This window comes from Mustela erminea, chromosome 6 (genome assembly GCF_009829155.1).
Source record: "Mustela erminea isolate mMusErm1 chromosome 6, mMusErm1.Pri, whole genome shotgun sequence".
Classification (NCBI taxonomy): domain Eukaryota; kingdom Metazoa; phylum Chordata; class Mammalia; order Carnivora; family Mustelidae; genus Mustela; species Mustela erminea.
In genome coordinates, this window is record NC_045619.1 from 55,697,666 (window position 1) to 55,721,607 (window position 23,942).

General features: G+C 39.3%; 1 protein-coding gene across 9 annotated transcripts in view; it reads right to left on the reverse strand.

Annotated features, from left to right (window-relative positions):
* DUSP16 (dual specificity phosphatase 16) overlaps window positions 1–22,462 on the reverse strand; it is an 80,095-nt gene extending 57,633 nt beyond the window's left edge. For 4 of the 9 annotated variants that reach the window (XM_032347346.1, XM_032347343.1, XM_032347344.1 and 1 more), the window contains exons 1-2: window positions 22,348–22,462; window positions 16,200–16,328 (exon numbers count right to left, since the gene is read on the reverse strand). The gene's annotated coding sequence lies outside the window, so the exon portion shown is untranslated. Of the gene's footprint in view, window positions 1–16,199; window positions 16,329–17,109; window positions 17,227–22,343 lie in introns of all 9 variants that reach the window. The other 5 variants (XM_032347347.1, XM_032347345.1, XM_032347342.1 and 2 more) reach the window with 3 other exon arrangements.
* Window positions 22,463–23,942: the final 1,480 nt, after the last annotated feature.

Below are 23,942 nucleotides of genomic sequence, written 5' to 3' on the forward strand. Positions count from 1 at the left end.
TCTCAGACCGTTAAGTCAGAATCTCTGGGAAGTGGGACCCAGGCATCAGCATTTTTTACACAAGTAGACAGAGGTAGATTCTTTACTGCCTCCCAAGGAAGGGTCACAAAAGACAGGTCATTTGGAAGGCAGAGTTTAAGGAGAAAAGGAGAAATTGGGTGACACACATTATACTGAAATCCATCTCACATCTTGAAGTGTGTATGTTCTAATATCTGCTCAAAGTCTGGGATTCTGAACATATCAGGTCACAGATCAAGTTCTCAATGTCATAGCTTCTACAATTTCAAAAATAATGACAGACCACAACTCACTTATGACACCCAACAAAAGTCCACAAGGATATGCTGGGGCAAAGAACCCTGTTGTGGCTTAATAAAACAGTTTATGGTCGAAGCAATCTAGTTTCCAATCTTTCTTCACTGTTTTTCAGATGTATCAAGAAAAGATTTTTCAAGGTTGAAAGGAGACAAGACAGAGTTCAGTGTTCACCTGTGAATGAATACGAGTTAAATAAATATCTCCACCCAGGAATTTCCCATTACTAAGGGCAAATCACAGGGCATACAATCTTTTGTAATCCCTCCCTCTGATCCAATCCTGTAAAACTTCATTTGATAAGCTGATGATGGAAACCAAGATTTGGGCCGCCAGCCAAACATCCCTATTACATGAAATAAAGGACATCCCCACCCTCCTCAGGCGTGGGCCAGCAGTTACTTTAAAAAAAAGGGGGGGGGGGGGCGCCTGGGTGGCTCAGTGGGTTAAGCCGCTGCCTTCGGCTCAGGTCATGATCTCAGGGTTCTGGGATCGAGTCCCGCATCGGGATCTCTGCTCAGCGGGGAGCCTGCTTCCCTCTCTCTCTCTCTGCCTGCCTATCTGTCTACTGTGAACTCTCTCTGTCAAATAAATAAATAAAATCTTTAAAAAAAAAATAAAAAATGAAAAATAAAAAATAAAAAAAAAAGGGAAAGGAAAAAGAAATGGTAGCATTCAACCAGATTCAAAAGTTTTTATTCAAATATCCCTTATTAACACACAACAGAAGAAACACCATACTTGAAAGTGCTCATTCGACTCACTCCCTTGAGCACTGGGTCTAACTTGTGGCTCATTCACTTATATAACAGTTCTGAACATCTGGTTTATGCAAGCCTTTTTGTCCAGGCATCTTTGAATGACACAATACCATAGAAAAATAGTTGGCACACCAGATACCTATAAAGTTCTGTATACAGGGTGCTCCAAGAGTGGGAGAAGAGAAAGGTTTTCTAGTGGTGATGTCTGAAAGTCAATAAGGAGATGATAAATCTCACCAACCTATATTTACTCTGGGTGCTCTCCTACCCCAACTCCCCAGGGTGCTCTATAATCTCTCTGTATTCACAAATCACTTCTGGCCGAGAGAAATTTGGAGGGAGTGAGGACATGACTAGCCAGCACACTCTTACAAACTCTGGAGGCAACTTCTTTTCATCTGGACCCCGAGGCTGGCTGCTTCCAGGAGGCGGGCAGTTTGCAGCACTGACTTAGCAGAGGGAAAGGGTAGGGGAGAGGGCAGACAGATCCTCTTCCTTCAGGTCCCAGGTACACGCAGCCCCCTGCCCCAACACAAATACAAACAGGAAGAGAAGCGTGAAAGGAAAGGACTGCTTTACAACTCTGACAGTTTTCTGACAAGATTACACTGACATTTCTGCCCATCAGCATCTCCTACAAAGCGCAAGCAGGAAAAGTAAAAGAGGAAGTCTTAGTAAAATCAGTCCCTCTTACTGGAAGGTCCAGTAAGGTAGGCAAAGCTCTAAGTGCTCAACAGCTAGATAACCTGGAATAGTTGTAGACAGAAGTTAGCTGCCTCAACGTTATGATCCTCAAAATTTTTAGTCAATAGACCACTTCAGAATGACAAAACTGACATGTCTTCCCAACAACTGTGTCTGATTACTCATAACCCATTACAAACCCTGACAGGAAACAATGACCAAGAAAGTTCTGCTGACTGCTATAACATACGAAGCCTAGATCAGAATTTAGATAAGACAGTATTGAAAATAGGCACAAAAACCTGTACAAGAATGTTCCCAACAGCATTTATATGACGAATGGCTATGCAAAACATGGTATATATCCACACGATGGAGCACTATTCAGCCATAAAAAGGAATGAATATTAATACCTACTATGACATGGACAAGTTTTGAAAACACTACCCTAAGTGAAAGAAGCCAGACATAAAAGGCTACGTATTACATGAATCCGTATACATTAAACGATTAAACGCCTAGAATAGGCAAATTTAGAGAGACAGAAAGATCAGTGGTTGCCAGAGGCTGCCTGGGCTGGTGGGGGTTACAGGGGAATGACAGCTAATGTGTCCAGCGTTTGGGGGAATGAAGAGGCTCTGGAGTTAGATAGTTGTGATGCTTACATCGTTCCATGAGTATATTAAAAACACTGATCTTTTACTTTAAAAAATGAATTTTATAGTTGTGAATTAGATCTCAATTTTTTTTAAAGGGTAAATGTATGGTATGTGAATGGATATCCCAATAAAGTTGTTATTAAGAAAAAGACAAAGAAAGGCCAAGGGATTATACCAAATAAAAGAAAATTAAAAAGATACATGACAAGTAAATACAGGAATATCTGATCTTCAACTGGATCCTGTACTAGAAGGAAAAAATGCTGTGAAGAATCTTGCTGAATCAACTGAAAAGACTAGAATACAAATGATAGAAAGAACAGGGTATTACATCAACATTAGGTTTACTGGAGTTGACAGCTCTGCTGGTTCTTTGGAGACCCACTGAAGTGGTTGGGGATAAACGGCCATGATGTGTCAACTTATTCTCAAGTGGAAAAAAATATATCATGTATATACATCAAAAGAGAGAAGGTGATAAAGCAAAGGGAACAAACTGTTAATAGTAAACATTGATTTTTTCTTTTCTGCATGTTTAAGATTATTTCCAAAAAAGTTTAAAAATACATGCTCTAAGATACAAGAATTCTACTTCCAATCATTTGTCCCATGTAATATTTGCCCAAGTATATTCTATGTGCAATACTGTTCACTGAAAAACATGTTTCTAACTGTAAAAAGCCTGAAACAGAAATAATCTCAATGCCAGTGAATAAATGGACTAAATATATTATTATGTCAATGTAGTATTATTCCTTATGACTGTTTTCTAAAAAGAAAGATGTCTGTCTGGATGGATGGATATAGAATGGTTTCCGCAAATACATTAAGTTTTTTTTAATTGAAGTATAGTTAACATACAAGGTTATATTAGGTTCAAGTGTACAATATGATTTGACAATTCTGTATATTACTCAGTACTTACCATAAAAAGTGTAGTCACCATCTTTCACCATACATTATTAAAATATTATTGACTCTATTCCTTATGCTGTACTTTTCATCCTTGTGACTTATTTCAAAAACGTATTTTGTTTAACAAAAACCAACAAAACAACAGAGACGTTTGAAGAACATGGTTCTCCCCTAATAACAAAAGCAATTAAAGCCTTAGCAGCTCAGGCATGTGTTGATTTCGTTAGAAAAGAATTTAAAACTGTTCTCTGTATTTATTAAAAAGTTATTTATTTATTTGTAGATAGGAATAATTTTCTCTCCTCCAACACTGATCATATAAAGTTTCCTAGTGAAAAAATAATGCAATCTTGATGCCATTCTCTCCTAGTTACCTCAAAATCTCTCTTAATAGCTGAAAAGATACCTCATCAAGCAAGGTATACACATGCTTATGTATACTTAAGCAAAGGTATAAAAACGCTTATTCAAATAAGCATATGAAATGATGCTCAATGCCATATCAGGAAAATGCAAATTAAAACAAAAATGAGATACCTCTACACACCTCTTAGAACGGCCAAAATCTGGAACACTGACAGCACCAAATGCTGGCAAGGATGTGGAGCAATGGAACTCCCATTCACTGCTGCTAGGAACGCAAAATGGTACAGCCACTTTGGAAGACAGTTTGGCAGTTTCTTCTAAAATTGAACATACTCTTCGATCCAGCAATCACATTCCTTGGTATTTTCCAAAAATAGAGAATATGTCCATACAAAAACCTGCCCATGGATGTTTATAGCAGATTTATTCAGCTTGAAAGAAACCAAGAAGTCTTCAGTAGTAGGTGAATAGATAAACCAACTCTGGTACATACATAAAATGGAATACAAGTGGGAAAAAGAAGTAAGTTATCATGCTACGGAAAGCCATGGGAAAACTGAGATGCATATCACTAGGCAAAAGAAGGCAATGTGAGGTCTATACACTGTATGATCCCAGGTCTATGGCATTCCAGAGAAGGCTAAACTGTGAGGGCAGTAAAAAGGCTGCCGGCGCTTGTGGGGAGGGAGAGTAGGATGAATCAGTGGCACACGGATGATTTCTAGGGCAATGAAACTGTTCTGTAGGATACTGTAACGGTAAGTAAATGTCACTTATACATTTGTGAAAACCCACAGGATGTACAGCACAAGAAGTGAATCCTAGTGTCAACTGTGGGCTTTAGTAAACTATAATAATAAAAAAGAAAAAATCTCTTAATAAACTTTTAAAAAATCAAATACAACATGTATACTAAAAAGCATACAAATATGAATGTACAACCAAAGAACTCTTTTTTGGTTTGTGTGTGTGTGTGTGTGTGTGTGTGTGTGTGTGTGTGTGTTTTAAAGATTTTATTTATTTGAAAGAGAGAGAGAGATCACAAGTAGGCAGAGAGAGGCAGAGAGAGAGGAAGGGAAGCAGTCTCCCTGCCTAGCAGAGAGCCTAATGTGGGGCTCGATCCCAGGACCCTGGGATCATGACCTGAGCCGAAGGCAGAAGGTTTAACCCAATGAGCCACCCAGGTGCCCCAAAAGAACTCTTAACAAAGTTAGAGTATTCATGTTAACTAGCTCCCTGATCAAGGAATAGAAGAATACAGAAGTTGGCCTCATCTACTGTCCCATCAATTAATCTCCTTCCCTATAAAGATCACTGCTATCCCTCCTTCTTACACCACAGATTCGTTTTGCCTCTTTTTGCCTGTCTAAACTCTTCTTCTCAACACTGTATTTGAGTCCACGTTGTAAATAGCAATAGTTTTTCCTGGTCACTGCTATACAGTATACCTATCCATTCTACCGACACCTAGGCTGTTTCCAGTTTGGAGCTGTTACAAATGGTACTATAAACATTCTTGTAGGTGACTTCTGGTGAACAGAAGGACACATTTCTGCTGGGTATGCACCTAAGAGTGGATTTACTGGATCGGAGGTATGATGAATAGTAACAGCTTTACTATAATACTACCAAATTTCCAAAGTAGTTATACCAATTAACAATTCTACCACCAGTGTTCGAGAATACTAGTTGCTCTAAATCTTTGTTCATACTTGATATTTTCAAGTTTTTGTTGTTGTTGTTTGCTTTTAAATTTTAGTTATCCAGGTCAGCATCTAGCGGTAATTCGCCGTGGTTTTATTCAGCATTCTTTGATAACTAATACGTTGACCGTCTCCGAGAACTTTCACATTTATATCTATAATTGATCTGAAATCTATTTTTATGTATGATGTGAAGTAGGTGTCAAAACTGTATTTTTCTGATATGGACAGGCTATGCAATTGACCCAGGATCATTTACTCAAAAGATTTTTCTTTCCACACTGCTGTTTAATGCCACCTTAATTATAAATTAAGTGTGTGTGTATGTGTGTGTGTGTGTGTGTGTGTGTGTATGCACACATAAATATACATACTTACATATATTTACTGCATACACACACATATACTTTTATGGGTCTGTTCTGGTCTCTATCCACTGACCTGTTAATTCCACACTGCACATCCAATAGCGTAAATCCTATAATTTTGTTTCTCTTTGATATTATTACCTTGACTATTCTTGCTGTTTGTGTTTCCATATAAATTTTAGAACCAGTTTATGTAATGATTTTAGACATCTTTCACTGGATTTATTTAGTTCCAAGTATTTGAATTTTTTGATACTATAAATGTCATCTTTTTAGAACTTCATCTTCTAGTAATTACCGTTATACAGAAATACATATTTTGTATATAGACGTGGTATCCAAGAGTATTACTGAACTTACCTTTAACAAAGTATTATTTTTAATTTACATGAATTAAAATTTATATTTTCTGGTATACAGTTCTAGGAGTCTTGACCAAATGTAACCATTCCTACAACCATGATACAGAACAGTTCCATCACTCCCCAAAAATTCCCTCATGCCACTCCTTTGTAATCAGTTCCTTCCCCAACCCTCAAAGCCTGGCAATCACTTGTTCTCCATACCTACAGTTTTGCCCTTCTAGAATAGGACTCTACTTGAATCACAGAGTGTATAACTTTTTGAGAATGGCTTCTTTTTTTCTGTGTTTTGGCATACATCAATAGTTTGTAGGGATGTACCACACTTCATATATTCATTCACCACTTGTAGGAAATTTGGGTTCTTTCTAGTTATTGGTGATTATACATAAAGCTGCATAAGCATTTGAACACAAGTCTATGCAAAGACATAAGTTTGCGTTTTTAAGTAAATACCTAAGAGTAAGGCTGGTGAGTCATATGAGAAGTGTACACTTCTCTTTATAAGACACTGCCAAAGTATTTTCCAAAGCAATGGTACCATTTTGCACTCCCACCAGCAACACATGAAAATTCTGTTTGCTCTCCATCCTCATCAGAACTTGGTATCATATTTAGGAAGTACCCATTTTTGTTTGTAAAGAGCTTTGTATCATGAACAGATATTAGGTTTTCACAAACGTTTCACCTGAATACACTGAGATAGTCATATGATTTTTCTATTTTTACAGGTAATGTGGTGAATTATATTGATTTTTAATACTATCAAAATACTTATGTATATATTTCCTATTTAATTAGAAGAAGCTTGCTTATTATCATACAAATCACGATCGAATTTTAAGTTACTCTGATAAAAAGGTACATGGACAATGAAGTCTAATGCTATTCTAAAAGCTACTACCTAGCTAAAATTGTCGGATCACTTCAGTCACATTTCCTTGCAAATCCTTCTCGAAGAAATACAAAACAGATAAGAGAAATGGTGACCAAATCAGTCTTAGAGCAGTATGTACCACTCTAATGTTTAAAATGTGGATTCTGGGGGCACCTCGGTGGCTCAGTGGGTTAAGCCTCTGCTTTCAGCTCAGGTCATGATCTCAAGGTCCTGGAATCGAGCCTCACATCGGGCTCTCAGGCTCTCTGCTGGGCAGGAATCCTGCTTCTCCCCCTCTCTCTGCCCACCTCTCTGCCAACTTGTGAACTCTCTGTCAAATGAATAAATAAAATCTTAAAAAAAAAAAATGTGGATTCTGAAGCATCTAAAAGGGAAGAGAACTTCTATTACAAATGATAAATTATAGTATAAAAATGTTATTTTTCCCATGCAACATACATAAATGGATAAATAATGAAAACATCTCATAGCTGTATATATATTATAAATTTATGAAATGTTATCATTTGGAGCGGAAATCTTATATCCTTTTGGTAACGATGACAGTAACAAATTCTGGCCTACTAATTACCAACCTTAAGTTAGTTTTATCTTTTCATTTTACCTGTTCTCTGGGGGTTGTGTTTTTTTTACAACCTAATGATCAACCATAATCAGAGAGCTGGGTGATGAGAAGCCCCACAGGGCCTAAATATTCTTTTGCAATGAAACTGTCACAATGTTATCGAATATACTTTCAATTCTTGAGTTCTGTCAGTCTAGGTTAAGAATGACCTAGGGTGGCTCTGCACATTTGGGTAGCTTTCCATACTGTCCACACTGTCGCTCTCTGAAGTTACCTTAGTCTTCTGCATTACCTCCCCTGTTCACAAACTCAGCTCTATTCAGTATCTTGGCAAAAGAAGAGATGGGTAATGTTCCATCAAGACCTGACAAGAGGGGCACCTGGGTGGCTCAGTGGGTTAAAGCCTCTGCCTTCGGCTCAGGTCATGATCCCAGGGTCCTAGGATCAAGCCCGCATCAGTCTCCCTGCTCTGCGGGGAGCCTGCTCTCCCCCGGCCCCTCTGTCTGCTCTCTGCCTACTTGTGATCTCTGTCTGTCAAAAAAATAAATAAAATCTTAAAAAAAAAAAAACAAAACCTGACAACATACCAGAAAGCGACGCATATGCCATGGATAGCCAAGCATAAAGGTAATGCCAGACTGGAGGTCTTGAGTTCTATTGCAAGCATTACGAACTCCTCCTTCTTTCTGGGTCACCATGCACATTCCTCACCCATTTGTATTTGGCTTACTGGATTTTCCTTCTTGCTCTTACTACCTCGTAGAGTGCTATTAGCCTTAGAGCATTCTAAAGTCCCAGCACCATATGGTGATAACATGTAACTCCATATAACTAAGATGAGCTCACAGAAGACTGGTCACCTGCCAAGTAGTATCCACAAGATGCAAAAAATTGAAAATATCAAGCACTGAAATCTACAAGTAATTCTAAGCATATTATAGCACAGCCCACAGTATCCTTCAACCTCAACCACCATAATCCTATTACTTCTTTTAACTACTACCATACTATCATTATGAAGTCACAAAGAATAAACAAATCAGTTGGGCAATTCTCTAAAGCTGGCATTTAACCCAAAAAAAGCTGGTTTTACAGAAATAAAAATTCACTGAACTTGGACTGGGTGTTCTGTTTGCTCTGTAAATTTAAAACAACAAATATGCTGTCCAATGAACTTTGGCTTCTATTTCCTCATGTGAGTAGGTTTTTAAAAAACAACAATTGCCATATATCTCCAGGGCAAAGTACAACATACCCACTGAAGGACTGTGTAGAATAGTAGTTAAAGAACTAATCTTCAGGCTCAGGGTTTGAGAGTCACATCACCAGTATAAAGAGCAAAAGGAGTAAAGTTTGTAAAAGTTAATAAACTAAAGATCTGACAAAGCTTTTGTGGAGTGCTTCTTACTAATCATCAACAAAGACTTCTCACTCTAGGGGTATTACTGAGGATGGAAAGAAATGTTAGCTGCTTGAGGTCAGGTGGTAAAATGCAATACTCTCAAAACTAAGAATTTTAACACCTCAGTTATCATCTTGTCTATCCCCGTGGTTTAATAGGTAATGAGGAAGAAGAGCTGGAGAATGAGTCTGAGGTCTCAGATTCTCTTTGGAATACAAAGCCCTCAACTAAGCAAGCTGTACTGGTAACAGCTAGAGATGGGAGAGGCTACTCCGCAGTTCCTATGCTCCACTCCTTCCATTTTTGTATCCCTGTGTGATCACACCTGATCTGTGAGAAGTTCTAAGTTGCCAATCCATATTTTAAAAACAAAATGGCATTTTATTTAAAAAAAAAAATCAAATAACACAATTAAAAATGGGCGGAAGACTTAAACATTTCTCCAGAGAGCATATACAAATGGCCAACAAGTATATAAAAGATGCTCAGAACCTTATGCACTCTTGGTGGGATTATAAAATGATGCAACCATTATGCAAAACAGCACAGTAGCTCCTCAAAAAAAAAAAAAAAAAAAAAACCAGAACTACTAAATGATACAACAATCAACTTGTGGATATATATCTAATGGAACTGAAAGCAGGGTCTCTAAGAGAGAATTGTACGCCCATGTTCATAGCAGCATTATTCATAATGACTAAAAGCAACTCAAATGTCCATCGACAGATGAATAAATAAAGCGTGGCTATACTTAAAATGATAATACAATATTAATCAGCTTTCAAAAGGAAGGAAATCTTGTCACAGGCCACAACATGGATGAAACCTGAAGATATTATGCTAAGCAAAATAAGTCACAAAAAGACAAACACTATAGGATTCCTCTTACATGAAGTATCTAAAATAATCAAAATCATAGAAACAGACTATAGAATGGTTACCAGGGGCTGGGGCCAGGGAGAAATGGGGATTTGCTGGTTAATGAGCAAAGAGTTTCAGATCTGCAAGATGAAAAAAATTCTAAAGATAGGTTTTACAACAAAGAGAACATACTTAACACTACTAGTTAAATTGGCATTTTATGTTGTTTTGACCACAATAGGAAAAATGAAAAAAAAAAAAAGACAATAGATCTCTCACTTTTTCTTGCTGTGTCCCTCTCTACCTTTCACATTCTAAGGAAGCCAAGAAGTGTCCCAGGACACAGTCTTTCTCTCCCCAGATCTACTGTGTCTGCGATTGCAGAAGGGAAGGAGAAATGGCCAGGAGAGGACCTCAAGCGGACTGGCCTCCACTTCTGTGACTTTATCCCCCAGTCTAGGAAAGTGGAGACTGGTGTGTTGGACCCCCCAGTTGAAGAACGCCCAGGGAGAAGAATAAGGAGTCTTTTATGGTGATTTGTTTAAATTACAAAGAGTGGAAAATAAAGAGATGGTGCCAAATGCAAACTCCTTGTTGACTAAGTACATGCTATATTGCCTTGCATTCCTTCTAATACCTCACTCTTACAAATCACTCAGTAAATACTCGTTCACACTGATAACAATGACATATTGATGACTACTGGCAAAAAGAATGGATCTTCTGTCCAAAAAAAAAAAAAAAAGCCTACCAGACTCAGAAGCCAAAGTGCTTATTTTGAATGAATGAATGAATGGTCACTTCCATAGTAAAAAATCTCCAATGATTTCATAATTTTTACTAAAAACTTGTATAAAACTACTTTTTCCTGGCAAGTGAATACCACACTGGCTAACATTTGTACTTGGAAATTCCCCCACCCTCCCAAAAAATACTGTATCTCTTTAAACTAACATCATTAATTACATTCTATAATGAGACAGCCAATGACAGCATCTAAGATCCTTCAACGCAGGTCATTCATCTGCCAGGGAAAAAAACGCTTGAGTTTGTCTTTCAGTTGGACTGTAGACAAGAGAAGAAGGGGTTTTCCGCTGTACATGATTTTTATTGTTGGTTATAAAATCAAACTTCCTGAATATTTACATTAACAAGGCTCTTAGTCACTCACATAAGGAAAAATGAAAACAATTGCTTTAATTACATACTTAAGAGGGATTCGGGAGGGGAAAAAGTTTCTGATATTTGGATATTATATGGTAATGAAATCAGATGCCCTAAGCTACCCTTAAGCTGTTTAAAGCAACTGTTAAATGTGTATACATACATGCATTTTGTTCTTAAAAATACACCCCAAAGCGTAGGTGCCTTTGGTCCCTTAAATGCCACAGTTAACAATGTTAATCTCCAGGGTCTCCCAATACTGATAAACCACAAATAAAATGCAGTGGGATCGTTCTGTAAGATTTGTGTTGGATAGAAATGAAAACTTTTTAGGTTAACATTTTAACAGCCTCTTTTATAAGCGGTGTAATTGCTCTGCAATTTGCTAGAGTTGGGAATAGGATTTTCAACTCACTGTATGTCCAAATTCATATAATCTTGACAGAGTTTTATATGAGGAAGCAGACCACTGCTCTCGCTGAAACACAAGTAGAATCCCATTTAAAGGCACTTGAAACCTCAAAGGTTCTACCTCATTCAAGTAGAATTTAGTTGCCACAATGCATGAAGGGAATGACTTTCCTTTAGTTGTCCTTTAATTTTATCCAAGACAAATATGTTGTGCAATAATACTAACAAACAAGAACAAATGCCCAACAAGCAAAAGGGGATGTTCTACCAGGTTTCTAACCATAGCATTTACAATTAAGCCTCCTGGTAGGATAACTTGCATTTTCTTGGGACACTGCACGAGAGTGTTCTGATTATAGACTACACACTTATATATACATGTTCCTCTATAAAAATAAAAATGTATTTCATTTTCCACTTTCAGTGGAAATTTGAGGCAGAATATAAGTAACTGCCCAAAAATCAAAACCTCATTTTAGCTTTAACCCTAGACTATCTTTGTTAAAGATACTACTCAGCTAACAATGTGACTAGGAAACATTTTCCTATCTTCTCTTTAATCTTATCCACTTTTTTGTTAAATATTCTTACACTACATGTAACTAAGAGGTGACACGATTGTATTTCTCCTGAATAGGTAATAGAGACCAATTTAATTATTTTACAGTACCTCAACTATATATCTATTAAAATGTCACCAACAGGAAAAACATAAAGAAAAAAACACGATTTAGAATCACATTTATGGGGCGCCTGGGTGGCTCAGGGATTAAAGCCTCTGCCTTCGGCTCAGGTTATGATCCCAGGGTCCTGGGATCGAGCCCCACATCGAGCCCCACATCGGGCTTTCTGGTCAGTGGGAAGACTGCTTCCCCCTCTCTCTCTGCCTGCCTCTCTGCCTACTTGTGATCTCTGTCAAATAAATAAATAAAAATCTTTAAAAAAATTTTTTTTTAAAAATCATATTTGTTCTTCATCACTGACTTTGATCCTCCCTCCCACCATCTCAAATCCTTTTTGTGACCAGTACCGCATATACAAACTGATAAACGATATCTATTGGAACTAAATTCTTTTGTCTCGTGTTAGTAAAAACTAAAGTATTACAATTTCACTCTTGAATCTGCAGTCCCAAAGCTGGCCCACTCAATATTTTCATATACTGATGCTCCCAGCCAAACCTGAGGGACTTAGCGGCACTACACCAAACTCATGGCGTTGCTATTTTCTCCTACTACAATGGACTACAATAGGTTATAAAAATAAAATTTAAATGTTGGTAAGACACTGGGGTGCCTGGGTGGCTCAGTGGGTTAAGCCGCTGCCTTCAGCTCAGGTCATGATCTCAGGGTCCTGGGATCAAGTCCCGCATCGGGCTCTCTGCTCAGCAGGGAGCCTGCTTCCTCCTCTCTCTCTCTCTCTGCCTGCCTCTCTGCCTACTTGTGATCTCTGTCTGTCAAATAAATTAAAAAAAAAAAAAAAAAATGTTGGTAAGACACTAAGAGTCAGACTACCCAGTGCAGTGATTTAAATAGTTACTTTAACCACATTCTGATGGAAATCTTTCAAATATAGGGTCATCTCCATGACTCCTGCTGCACCCAGCTCTGTACTTCCCCGGGCCCCATTCTCCCTGCACCCAGCACACGGGAGAACTCACTTCACCCCCCAGTCCTCTCTGCCCTCCAGGGCTTATCTCTCCACTCTGTCCACAGCCCAGTCCTGCCTGCTGCTGTTCCCATGATCACCAATGTCTACACCACTCACTCTCGTTTCATAATTTCTTCTTTCTAACCTTATTTGTCTTCTGTCCTTCCTCAGCTTCCTTAGGGGGGAAAAAAAGGTCAATAGCCTCCCTGGTTGGAAGGAACAAACAAGTGCCGTGAGCACCCATTCTCCTCTCAATTATAAAAATATCTCTTCTATTGCCATTCAAGAAGAAAATGAGCAAGTACTTCTAATTTTGAGCACAGATCTAAATGAGTATGAACAGATATGTATGTATGTGCATACATGTGGGCTTTTTGCTTTTCTAGTTTAAAAAAAGAAAAACAGGGAGAACAAATGCTCATTTTTTTGTTCAGTTGCAGAGTGCTTTTTACCAGCTCCTGCCTTCTGTATATCCTTTACCCAACCACTTTCTGATATTATATGACCTTCCACCCATTATGGTCTCTGGGTCACATGGTTCATTGCACACACTAGGATATTTCCTTCTTCCCGATAAATTAATCAGTTAAGATGGGAACATTACTTAATTTATATAGATGTCTATGTCAGATTTCTCTAAACATATGTTAGGACATGGTGCTAGTCTATATCAGCATTACAGAAGTATGACCCAGGGACGGCGGGTAGGAGGTCCCTGAGAGCCTTTCAGGGGATCCACACTGGCAAAACTATGTTTAGTAATATGAAGATGTTATCTGCCTTTATTGCTCCCATTCTCTCATGAATGTACAAGAGCAAATCTAGAGGATACATGGTGTGTGATAATGTATCACGCTGACAACTAGCGAAACTAGTTTATTTTAGAAAAAGAACTAGTGTTTTTTAGAATTTTCTAAGGCAGTCAGTTTAAGGCATAAATATATACATTTTCAGAAATAAGTTGTGTTCTCAGTACTTCCAAGTTCCTAGCAAAAGCAATCTTTGCTAATATCTGCTATAATCTCCACAACTTCATTATCATCCAATGAATTCACTTAGTATTTAAAGGAAAAGAAATCAAATGTTTTAATCACTGAGAAGACGAGCTCTTTAAAAGCAAAAGGCTTTACATATTAGAAATAAGCCACTGAGGCATTATCCAGGGTAAATAACCACACTGCACTGGTTGGAACAGTGCACACAACAGCTGAGAAACTGATGAAGCTTGGTATGGTTAACACTGCTGAATGTCTGCTGGATGGAAAGTCTGTAAAAGAAATCACAGCAGTGCCACTTAGAAATGATGCAGTAGCTCATCAAATTGTTATGAGTACTTACATGAGTTAGAAGTTAGTATCTTGCCTTAAGGACTGTATTTTGGCTTTATAAGTAGAAAAATCCATAGACACGGGTAGACTTACTGTTTTGTTTTCACTATTCCAGTATCCATGCCAACTAATCAAAGTAGGTCTTCTTTTATGTGAATGGTTGCAACAAATAAGAATGCTATTGAATTACTCAAAGTGTTAAGTAACTTTTTTGAGTGTCATGATTTATCCTGAAAGAACTATGTTGATATCTGCTCTGATGGTACAAAAGCAAAGATGAGCAAAAGTGCTGATGCTTTAGCGTGAATCAAGGCAGAAGTATGAAACTGTACTTGTAATAAGCATATTCTTCACTGCATCAGTCATTAAAAAAAAAAGCCAGTTTCACTTCACAATGGCCTCGATAAAACATTAAGAGTTATTAATTTTATTTCACCTCTCTCTTGAGAACTTCGTCTTTTTCATATTCTGTGTGAGGAAATGGGAGGTACACAAAAAACACTTGTGCTGCATATTTAATAGCAGTCTTAAGGAAAATAACTTATACAATTATTGGACTTAAAAGCTAAACTGTATACTTTTTTCATAAAATACCATTTTTGCTTAAAAGAATGACTGGCAGACAACACTTATTCAGACTGAGGTATTTGGCAGGCATTTTTTCCAAAATGAATAAAGTGAGCCTGACATTTCAAGGAAAAAACTGACAATATCTGTTGCCGATGATAAAATCTGAGCTTTCAAGAAAAGATTAGAATTTTGGAAAACTTGAACTCAACAGCAAAATCTTGACCACTTTCCAATTCTCAAAAGCATTTTGAGGAGAACAGTCACATTAATGAATGTGATTTGTTAAATATTGCGTAATCAAATGTGTCAACATTTGAAAGATCTGTATAACTCAGTAAACCATTATTTTTCAAATAACCAACATACGATGTTACAAAATCACACACAGGTCAAAGATCCATTCAAAGTTCAAGATGGACCAATAGGATTTTAATGTTACAGAATATTAAAAAAAAATCACTGGTATGGTTTCAGATTCAACACTGCAACTAACTTTTAAGGATCTACCACTTGATGAGTTTTGATGTGACAAAGGATACTCAATTATGAAAGCCATTAAAATAATCTACCCTTTTTCTGTGTATCTGTGTACAGAGAGCTATCCCCATATAATTCAAATCAAACTATCACAACAGATTGGAATACAAAAGCAGTTATGAAAATCCAACTGTTTTCTATTAAGCAACACAGTAAAGAAAGTGGCAAAATGCAAATGTCACACTTATCACTCTATTTTTTGCTTTGGGCTATCTTTTTCATGAAACTGTGTTATCTATATTAACCTTTAATGAGTTTGTTATTTTTTTTTTTAAAGATTTTATTTATTTGTCAGAGAAAGAGAGAGAGAGCACACAAAAACAGGCAGAGTCGCAAAGAGAAGCAGGCTCCCTGCCGAGCAAGGAGCCCGATGTGGGACGCAATCCCAGGACCCTAGGATGGTGACCCCAGCCAAAGGCCGTGGTTTAACCGACTGAGCCACCCACGCGTCCCAAGTTTGCTATTTTTAAATGAATAAACATTTTAAATACTTCTCAGTGTTCATTTATAATATGTTGAATGTTGATACAGTCCACATAAACAAAAGATCTTTGGGGTCCTTGATAATTTTTTAGGAGTACAAGGTATCCTGACACCAAAATGTTTCAAAACCAGTGGTTTATAATAACACAAAAAAAGAGCACTTGTAAGAATGTATATATAATAAAATAAGCACCTGAAAATGAATCAGAAGATCTTGGCTCCAGGTCTAGCACCACTTCTTACTTGCTTTGGGATCTGGATAAATTTCTTAGTCTAAGTTCTCAGTTTCCTCATCTGTAAAATGGATAACTCATATCTTGTTCTGAGGATAAAAGAAAAAAATATGTCAAAGCGATTTATACACTACAAGTATATTATTGTTACACGTCTCAAAGTTGAGTTTTAAATACATCTAATGACCAAATTTCTCCTTATTTTTAAAAATCCATTACTGAAAGCAGAACTTATAGAAAATGTGAAGGGGAGATTTTTGATTAGTCAATTAACTCAAATGTCCAACCACAAAAGTTTATTGTATTAAATGTCTTCCTCTACAGTTATAATTGACAATGCATATTTCAAATATGGGTATTTCCAAATATAGATAAAAATACAGACAATAATAACATACCCCAATGTACCCATCACCTAGCTCCAACAATTATCAAAAATTTGCCAATAATGGGGCACCTGGGTGGTTCAGTTGGTTAAGCAGCTGCCTTCAGCTCAAGTCATGATCACAGGGGTCCTGGGACCGAGCCCCACATCAGGCTCCCTGCTCAGCAGAGAGCCTGTTTTTCCCTCTCCCTCTGCCTGCCGCTCTGTCTACATGTGCTATTTCTCTGTCAAAGAAATAAATAAAATCTTTTTTTAAAAATTTGCCGATAAAAAAAAAAAATTTGCCGATATTGTTTTATTTGCTTCCCATTTGTGTGTATGTTTGTGCCTATCCTGAAATACATATATTAGAGTGCATTTCATTTTGCCTATAAATACTTCCATATGTTTCTTTAACAGATGAGAATTTTTTAACATAATCACAATACCATTAACATAAATAAAAACTTAATGGTTATAATTCTTATATATCATCCAATACACACTTCATGTTTCCTGAGTGTCTCCAGAAAAAAAGTCTTGATAGTTTTTAGTTGGTTCGTATCATAAAAAAAATCATTTACCAGTTCATTTTCAAGTGAACACAAGATTTTAAGCTAAAGCTAGGAAGGAAAAGGAAATAATATCATTCTTTATATACCATGTCCAATCTACAAAACAAAGTCAACAACTATCTTCCTGAAGAATGTGCTTCTCTCCCAACCAAACAACAAACAAAAATAACAAAAGAAACCCACTATAAAATAGGCCAGAGTAGCAACACTTCAGTGTTCTGAGAGGTGACCAGAAGACACAGCTCAGTTACTCAGGAAGCAAGAGCTGATAGGAGACGATCACCCACCGCTTCGGAAAAGATGAGGTCAGGTCTGCCACAGCACCAGGACAAGCTGAAGCTGAGGTCAGGGTCCAGGTTCTCGAGTGAGCAACACTGCTCAAACAAGTCAGGTGGCCAAGACTATAAGGCAACCCCTTGCAGGTTTCAACTCAAAGCTCAAAAAACAATGCTCTAAGCTAGAGATGTAATGGAACCATGGTCAAAAGTGACAGTTTTGAGAATTTATTCAATTTGTTCAGCAAACATTTATCAAAAGACGACTCTACTAGGCACCACCCACGATATGAGTGGTATATTTATACAATGCAAACAATTAGCAGCATATAGCTCTCTACACATGTCTTTCCCCATTGATTTTAAGGGGAAGAATGGAAATTATTTAATATTAATGACCTTGTCATTTACCATTACAATTTATAGTGCATCTTTTCTCTGTCACCTGTAGTCTGACCCACCCCTCATGCAGTCACTAAAACAAATCTGAGTTCTATTGTCCTTCTCACACACACCAGACCCCTAGCGTCTATATCTACAAATTCTTCTCTGAATATTTAGTTTAGAAGGAGACCAAGGTAATGCTAAAGAATTTCCCACCTCCTCTGAAAACTGTTTTCTTTTCCATATGATTATCCCAAGTATGTCAGAATGAATCGTAGAAGCGTATGTAATATACAAGTAATATAAATCCTTTTTGGAATCCTTTACCTCAATTTCACCTATAGATCTTTTCATTTAAAACATATTTCTTACAGAATGTTTGAGAAGTACTTCATAAATGTGTCTAAAAACATTTAATAGTCACTAAAAAAAATTGGTTGACACGATGAAGAACATCTTCTCAACAGTAACAAAACCTAATGGTGCTCTAATAAATAAATAAATATTTATATCATTTACATTCATTAGACTATTATACAAAAAATAAAGTGGGACCCTAACTAGCTCTCTATAATTTCCTTGACCCTGCCCATTATCTTCATTAGACATCTCATTTGTCATCAGATTTTCCATGTAGGTTACTTGTTTACTATCCCTCCGTCTTCTCTCACTAGAATGTAAGGCCCATAAGGACAAAAACTTAATTTTCCACTGTATGCCCCGTTCCTAGAACAGTGCCTAGATACAGTAAAGGCTCCAAATAAATTTGCTGAATGAAGAGATGATAAATGACCTTCCCCCGCTTCCTTTCCTCATACACATTAACCATCCTTTATGGTCAAGGTCAAATTCTGTTATCTCTATGAAGATTAACTCACCATTACCCCCCCCCAATGCTCCAATCTTTATCTCCCTTATACCATGAATTTGGCCATTACCAGCTGTCCAATAATTTTTATTTTTACAAATGTACATACTTTGCTTAAAATCCTCCTCTCCTTATTAAAGTCATGAGTCCATGTCTCCAGTTTTTGGTATCCACTTCGGTATATGTAAATAGCATATCATTAATAAATGTTTCACGTGACCGATTTGTATCTATAGTTAATCTAGAAATCAATTTAGTCAATATAACCTATCCCTCTCTTTCTAATAACTCAGTTGAAACTGGAGTGGGTCTCTACTTTGTATTTGGCAATTGCCAGTTCTACATTCTCAAATAACTTATGCTCATAATTTACTTTAACCATCCCTTCTCCCAAGATTAAACTTTTTGTCATGAAAAATCTCATGACTTTTTGATAATACCTACAATGTGGTATCTAATCCCAGTCAAGGGAGAGAAGTTTCATTACCCCCTTCTTGTTGCTGAAGTACTGAAAAGTACTTTTTTCCCCTTTATCCCTTTTTTCTTTCATGCCAAGAGGTATCCCATTTCCTTCTTTATTGATCATACCCCTGGCAAGCTTTTATTTCTTTATACCTGTCCATAGTAATCTGCCTTAGAGCCTTCCTTTTGAGCCACTTCTGTATTCATTTGATTAAATTTCAAACTCTCTCAGTGTATGAGAATGGCCTATTCTTAAAGCCTGAGCTTGCTTCTTTAAATACAGCCAATCTTTATGAATCTCATCCCTTCACATAGCCAACCCTTGATCATCTGAGGTAACGGAATATACAAAAATACGAGATTATCCACAACACGAGAAAATTTTTAAAAAATTGACATCTGGCTTTGAAATATATCACGTGGCTTTGGGCAACACTTTCTTAATTATGTTTTTGCTTAAGACAACATTAGTAATATTTTCTTTCATGATGGTGGATATCTGTCTTGGTTTTGATTTTGATGCAATTTTTAAAAAGCCAATCAAGCATCGACTGTGGTTTTTCCTACGGAGTCTTTTAACTAGTTTTTTTTTTTTTTTTTCAATCTGTTGAAGTCTGTCATAAAATCTGGTTTCTGTTTGCCCTGATTTCTTTCCTCCCTTTTCTTGGAATTCTGATCCAAATCAACTTACTCTATATTAATTTACTTCAACTTAAAATAGCATTTGCTTGAGAATGCAAACCATTTAAAAACAATTAAATGTTCAGTGAAAATTTTAGTCCAAATAACACAGGGTAGGAAATCTCACTTTTTAAGATAATCCAGGAAAAGTTAGGTTTCTGGGGAAAACTGCACTGGTAATTCTAGCAAAATGCATTTAGTAGGATATTGTGATTACTTGAAAATATGAAAACATATTTGGACTGCTTTGTAAGTCAGTTTCTTCAGTATATAATCTCATAGACCAAAACCTCTACAGAATCAAATTCCCGATACAAGCATTATAGAAAATAGCATTAACCCAGGCCCCTCTCCTGGTCCCAGACTAAACTCCGCGCCCATCTCAGACCTGATCTCAGCCTCACTTCTACAAGTAAGTTTTAAAATGTGTAAGAAAAAGGAAAAGAATTGGGTTAACAGGATCTTCTCTTTTGCCCTCTTTTCAGTTACTGCCATTTAAGTTTTTGGCCAGAGAGACCCCTAATCCTCAATTTTACACAACAATTCTTACTTTATAATGATTCAATTATTTTACATATGAATGTAGGGCTACAGCAATTGAACTCACTTTCCTTCATACACTATTCACCATATGATCAGCAGAATTAATAAACCATTTTTAATTTTCCCCCATGTGGAACTTTGATAACTACGCATTATTTTACCCAAAAACTAACTTTCGGTCTGGTGAATGTGGCCCAAGTTTTTATATGAGACGTTCAATGTTAACTGCTCCCCCCACCCTTTTTTTAACAGCAACCTTCTACGCAGTCCTCAGACTCAGTAAATTCTACAACTTTTAAACAATAAAAACCAAAAAATTTTCATGGTGCAGTCACATTCTGATGAAAATACCTACACAAAGCCACAAATTCCTAGTTTTTCAATTCACTTCTCCAGCTTTCTGCCTTTACTAAATAAGAGAGCTCCACAAGTATGAATTAATTATGGCTTCCCAATCTGTGTGTCCACCAATATACACGATTCTCAAGGAAAAGCAAATAACTAAACGTAACTAAACTGGTAAGAATTCTTTTTTTCTTCAAAAATTCACTTAAACTTAAAATCTCTCTTCTTCACGGAGTTTGAAATAGTATACAACCTTTGAAGAAAGAGTTGTCATCTATGTGCATTCTCAATGAGCCCCACAAAATGAGTGGCATAAAGAGGCAGCCTAAGTTCCCAAGTTTGGTCTTTCATGGATGGTACATTTCTCAAACACAAACACACACACACACACACACACACACACACACACACACACACCCCGGAAGAAAGAAAAGAAACATACCTGGTCATTTTCTAAACAGGTTTGATAGGTTTGGTTGACTTGTAAGAGCGGAGTATTTACTTATAATCTTTTAAAGCAGAAGTGGCAGCCAGAGCAGTGGGTAAATAAAAACTTCAGAGAGTTTTAAAAACCCTGCATCTTAACTCACTTCCCCTTGCTTCAAGGGGACAGCACAGCAAACCCCACGGGCAAATGAGATTATGCAACAGGTTTTTCTCCTCTACTTAATTCACCACGGGCTGGTTAGAGGTGTGCTTTCTCCAAACAATTTGAAACACCAGGACCCTAGAATCTTTGCAGCGGGCGTTTAACAAACTCCTTTAGGATTTTGCAGTATCCATTCATTTTCAGATCTACTCGTATTTTCTCGAGTTCATCACTGCAGTTTTGTTTGTTTGGGGAAATTAACCCATTATCTGAAAGCTTCAATTCTGCATAAATATTTTCCTCCCTGGTGTTTTATTACACGAAACCACACATGATAAACAGATCCTCAGCTGCCCCCTTGGGCTTTTTTATTTCTCACGTTTTACCGCTAGTGTAAATAAAGAAGTCACAGGAGCGCTGGGCCCCCCAACACCGTGACTCGGGCCCCAGCAGGAAAACTGAGTTTTTGGTTGGTCGCTAGGGTTTAAGAACGCAGCACCGTCACCACCCAGGTGGCCTCGCTGCTTACACCAAAGGCGAATTTGGGATAATGGGAACAGTCAGGCCGGGGCCCCACTTGGCAGGCGTGTTGTGTAACAGTCGCGCCTGGAAGTGAGCAGCTTCGCCCGCGAAGGTACCGCGTCCCACCGCGGCGGCTCCTTGCAGCGGGATCCGCCGGCCCAGCCCGCTCTCCGCGGCACGGCCGGGGGCGCACCGACCGAGACCCCGCGTCCGGCCGCCCGCCCCCTTCCCGCTCGGCCCGGCCCCCTACAAGGCCTACACTCCCCCCCCCCAAAGAAAAAAACGCCTGTGCGGCCCCGAGCCGCGGTCGCCCCCACCCCGCCTCCCGGAAAGGTGGCCCGGACGCCCGGGAAGGCAGAGCCGGCGGGGCGAGAGCGCAGTGCCGGGCAGCGGGAGTCCAAGCGCGCGGCGGAGCGTCCATGCTGCCGGCGCGGGCGGGCGTCCCGAGCCCCGCACCCTCTCGTCCGCACGGTCCGCGCGGCCGGCCGGAGGCCACTTACTTTTGGGGCCGCCGACCTCCCGACTCCCTCCGGGGGAAATGAAAGTTGTCACGGCGTCTCCCCTCGGGCCCCCCTCGCCTGCCCGGCTTGCGAGGCGCCGCCGCGGAGCCGGGAGGGCGGCTGCGCTCCCGCTCGCGTCCGTCCCGTCGCGCTCTCCTCCTCCTCCTCTTCTTTTCACTATATTATCTTCTCCTTCTCTGAGAGGTGGGTGGGGGCGGGAAGCTTAGAAAGAGAGGAGACGTTTGCAACTTTTCTTCACTCTTTCTCTTCCACCTCCCCCCCCACCGTCAGCCTTGAAAAAACAATGTTGAAAGGGGTGAAGAACTTGGGGAGGTGAAGGTGGGGGGCCGCGTGGGGAAAGAGGAGGGGGGGAGGGAGAAGTGATAATAATCGTTTAAAAACTGATTAAAGCCCCCCAAACAGTGATACACAGACAAGAGGGGGAAAGGCGGGGGGGTGGGGTGGGGGGTTGGGGGGAAAGAGAAAGAGTCGCTGGTCAGGAAACTTCAAGCGCGGATGAGGTCATTGGTTTAAAAATAAAGAGATGGCGTCACTTGAAACCAATCCCAGTGAATGAACTCAGCGGAGCCCCGGGGAAAGGAGGAGACAGGCGAGGGCAGGGCGGTGGGCGCCGGGCGGGGCCGCGCGCCCGCCCGCCCATCCCGCGGCCGCCCGGGTCCGCAGCGCGGCTCGGCGCCTTGGCTTCGGCCGCGCGGGGAGGGGTCGGGTCACGTTCCGTTCCGGAGTTCGGCGACTCGCAGGCAGGTTCCGCAGGCGCCGCTGGGAGGAGCCGGGGCTGCCCGAGGAGGCGGCCCCGCGGCCTCCTCCTTCCGCGCCCGCGCGCTCACCAGCCCCGACCCCGGGCCCGAGTCTGCGTCCCAACAGGTATTTCAGGGTGCGCCCCCCACCCCGGCCCACCCCAGACCGGGACGCGGAGCCTTTTCCCCCTGGCTGCGCTCTTTCCAGCTGCCTCACCCGCGTGAATAAATGCAAACCATGATTTGAGAGAATTGCAAGCACTCCCTCTAAAGTCCGATGAATCCCAAAGGGAGGTCACTGCCGTCCTTGTGAAAGGGACGTTGCAGGTACTTCAAGAAAAATCACTAGTGTTGTCAGGCACTCAGTGATCTACACGTGTTTGTCGTTGAAAGACCCCACACGACTGTTCCTAACTTTCATTATTTTACTTTGTCGATGTTTACTTATTGACGTTCACGAATTCAGTGAGTACGAGCGGCATGAAATTCCCTTCTAAAATGATTTCTACACCGGGCAGCACAGAATCGTTTTTAAATCAGACCAGAGATTCTCTGCCTCTTGAGAGGTGCAAACCCCTACTGCTTGAATCCTACGCATTTCGTGCATTTTCTGTGTGGATTAATCAAAATAGCTGTTTTGCAGATTGTATTACACTCTTTGGAAAATGAGAGACCTGAGGTGGTGACAAACCAGGACTTGGAATCCGTGAATAGGACAATCGGAGCTTTATTCTAGTGTTCTTTGAGCATTTGAGCATGAAGCTGCTTCTACTGAGAAGTACTCACGTGAATATCACATAACAAAGATGTGATTAACGACGGAAAAGCACACTGCGA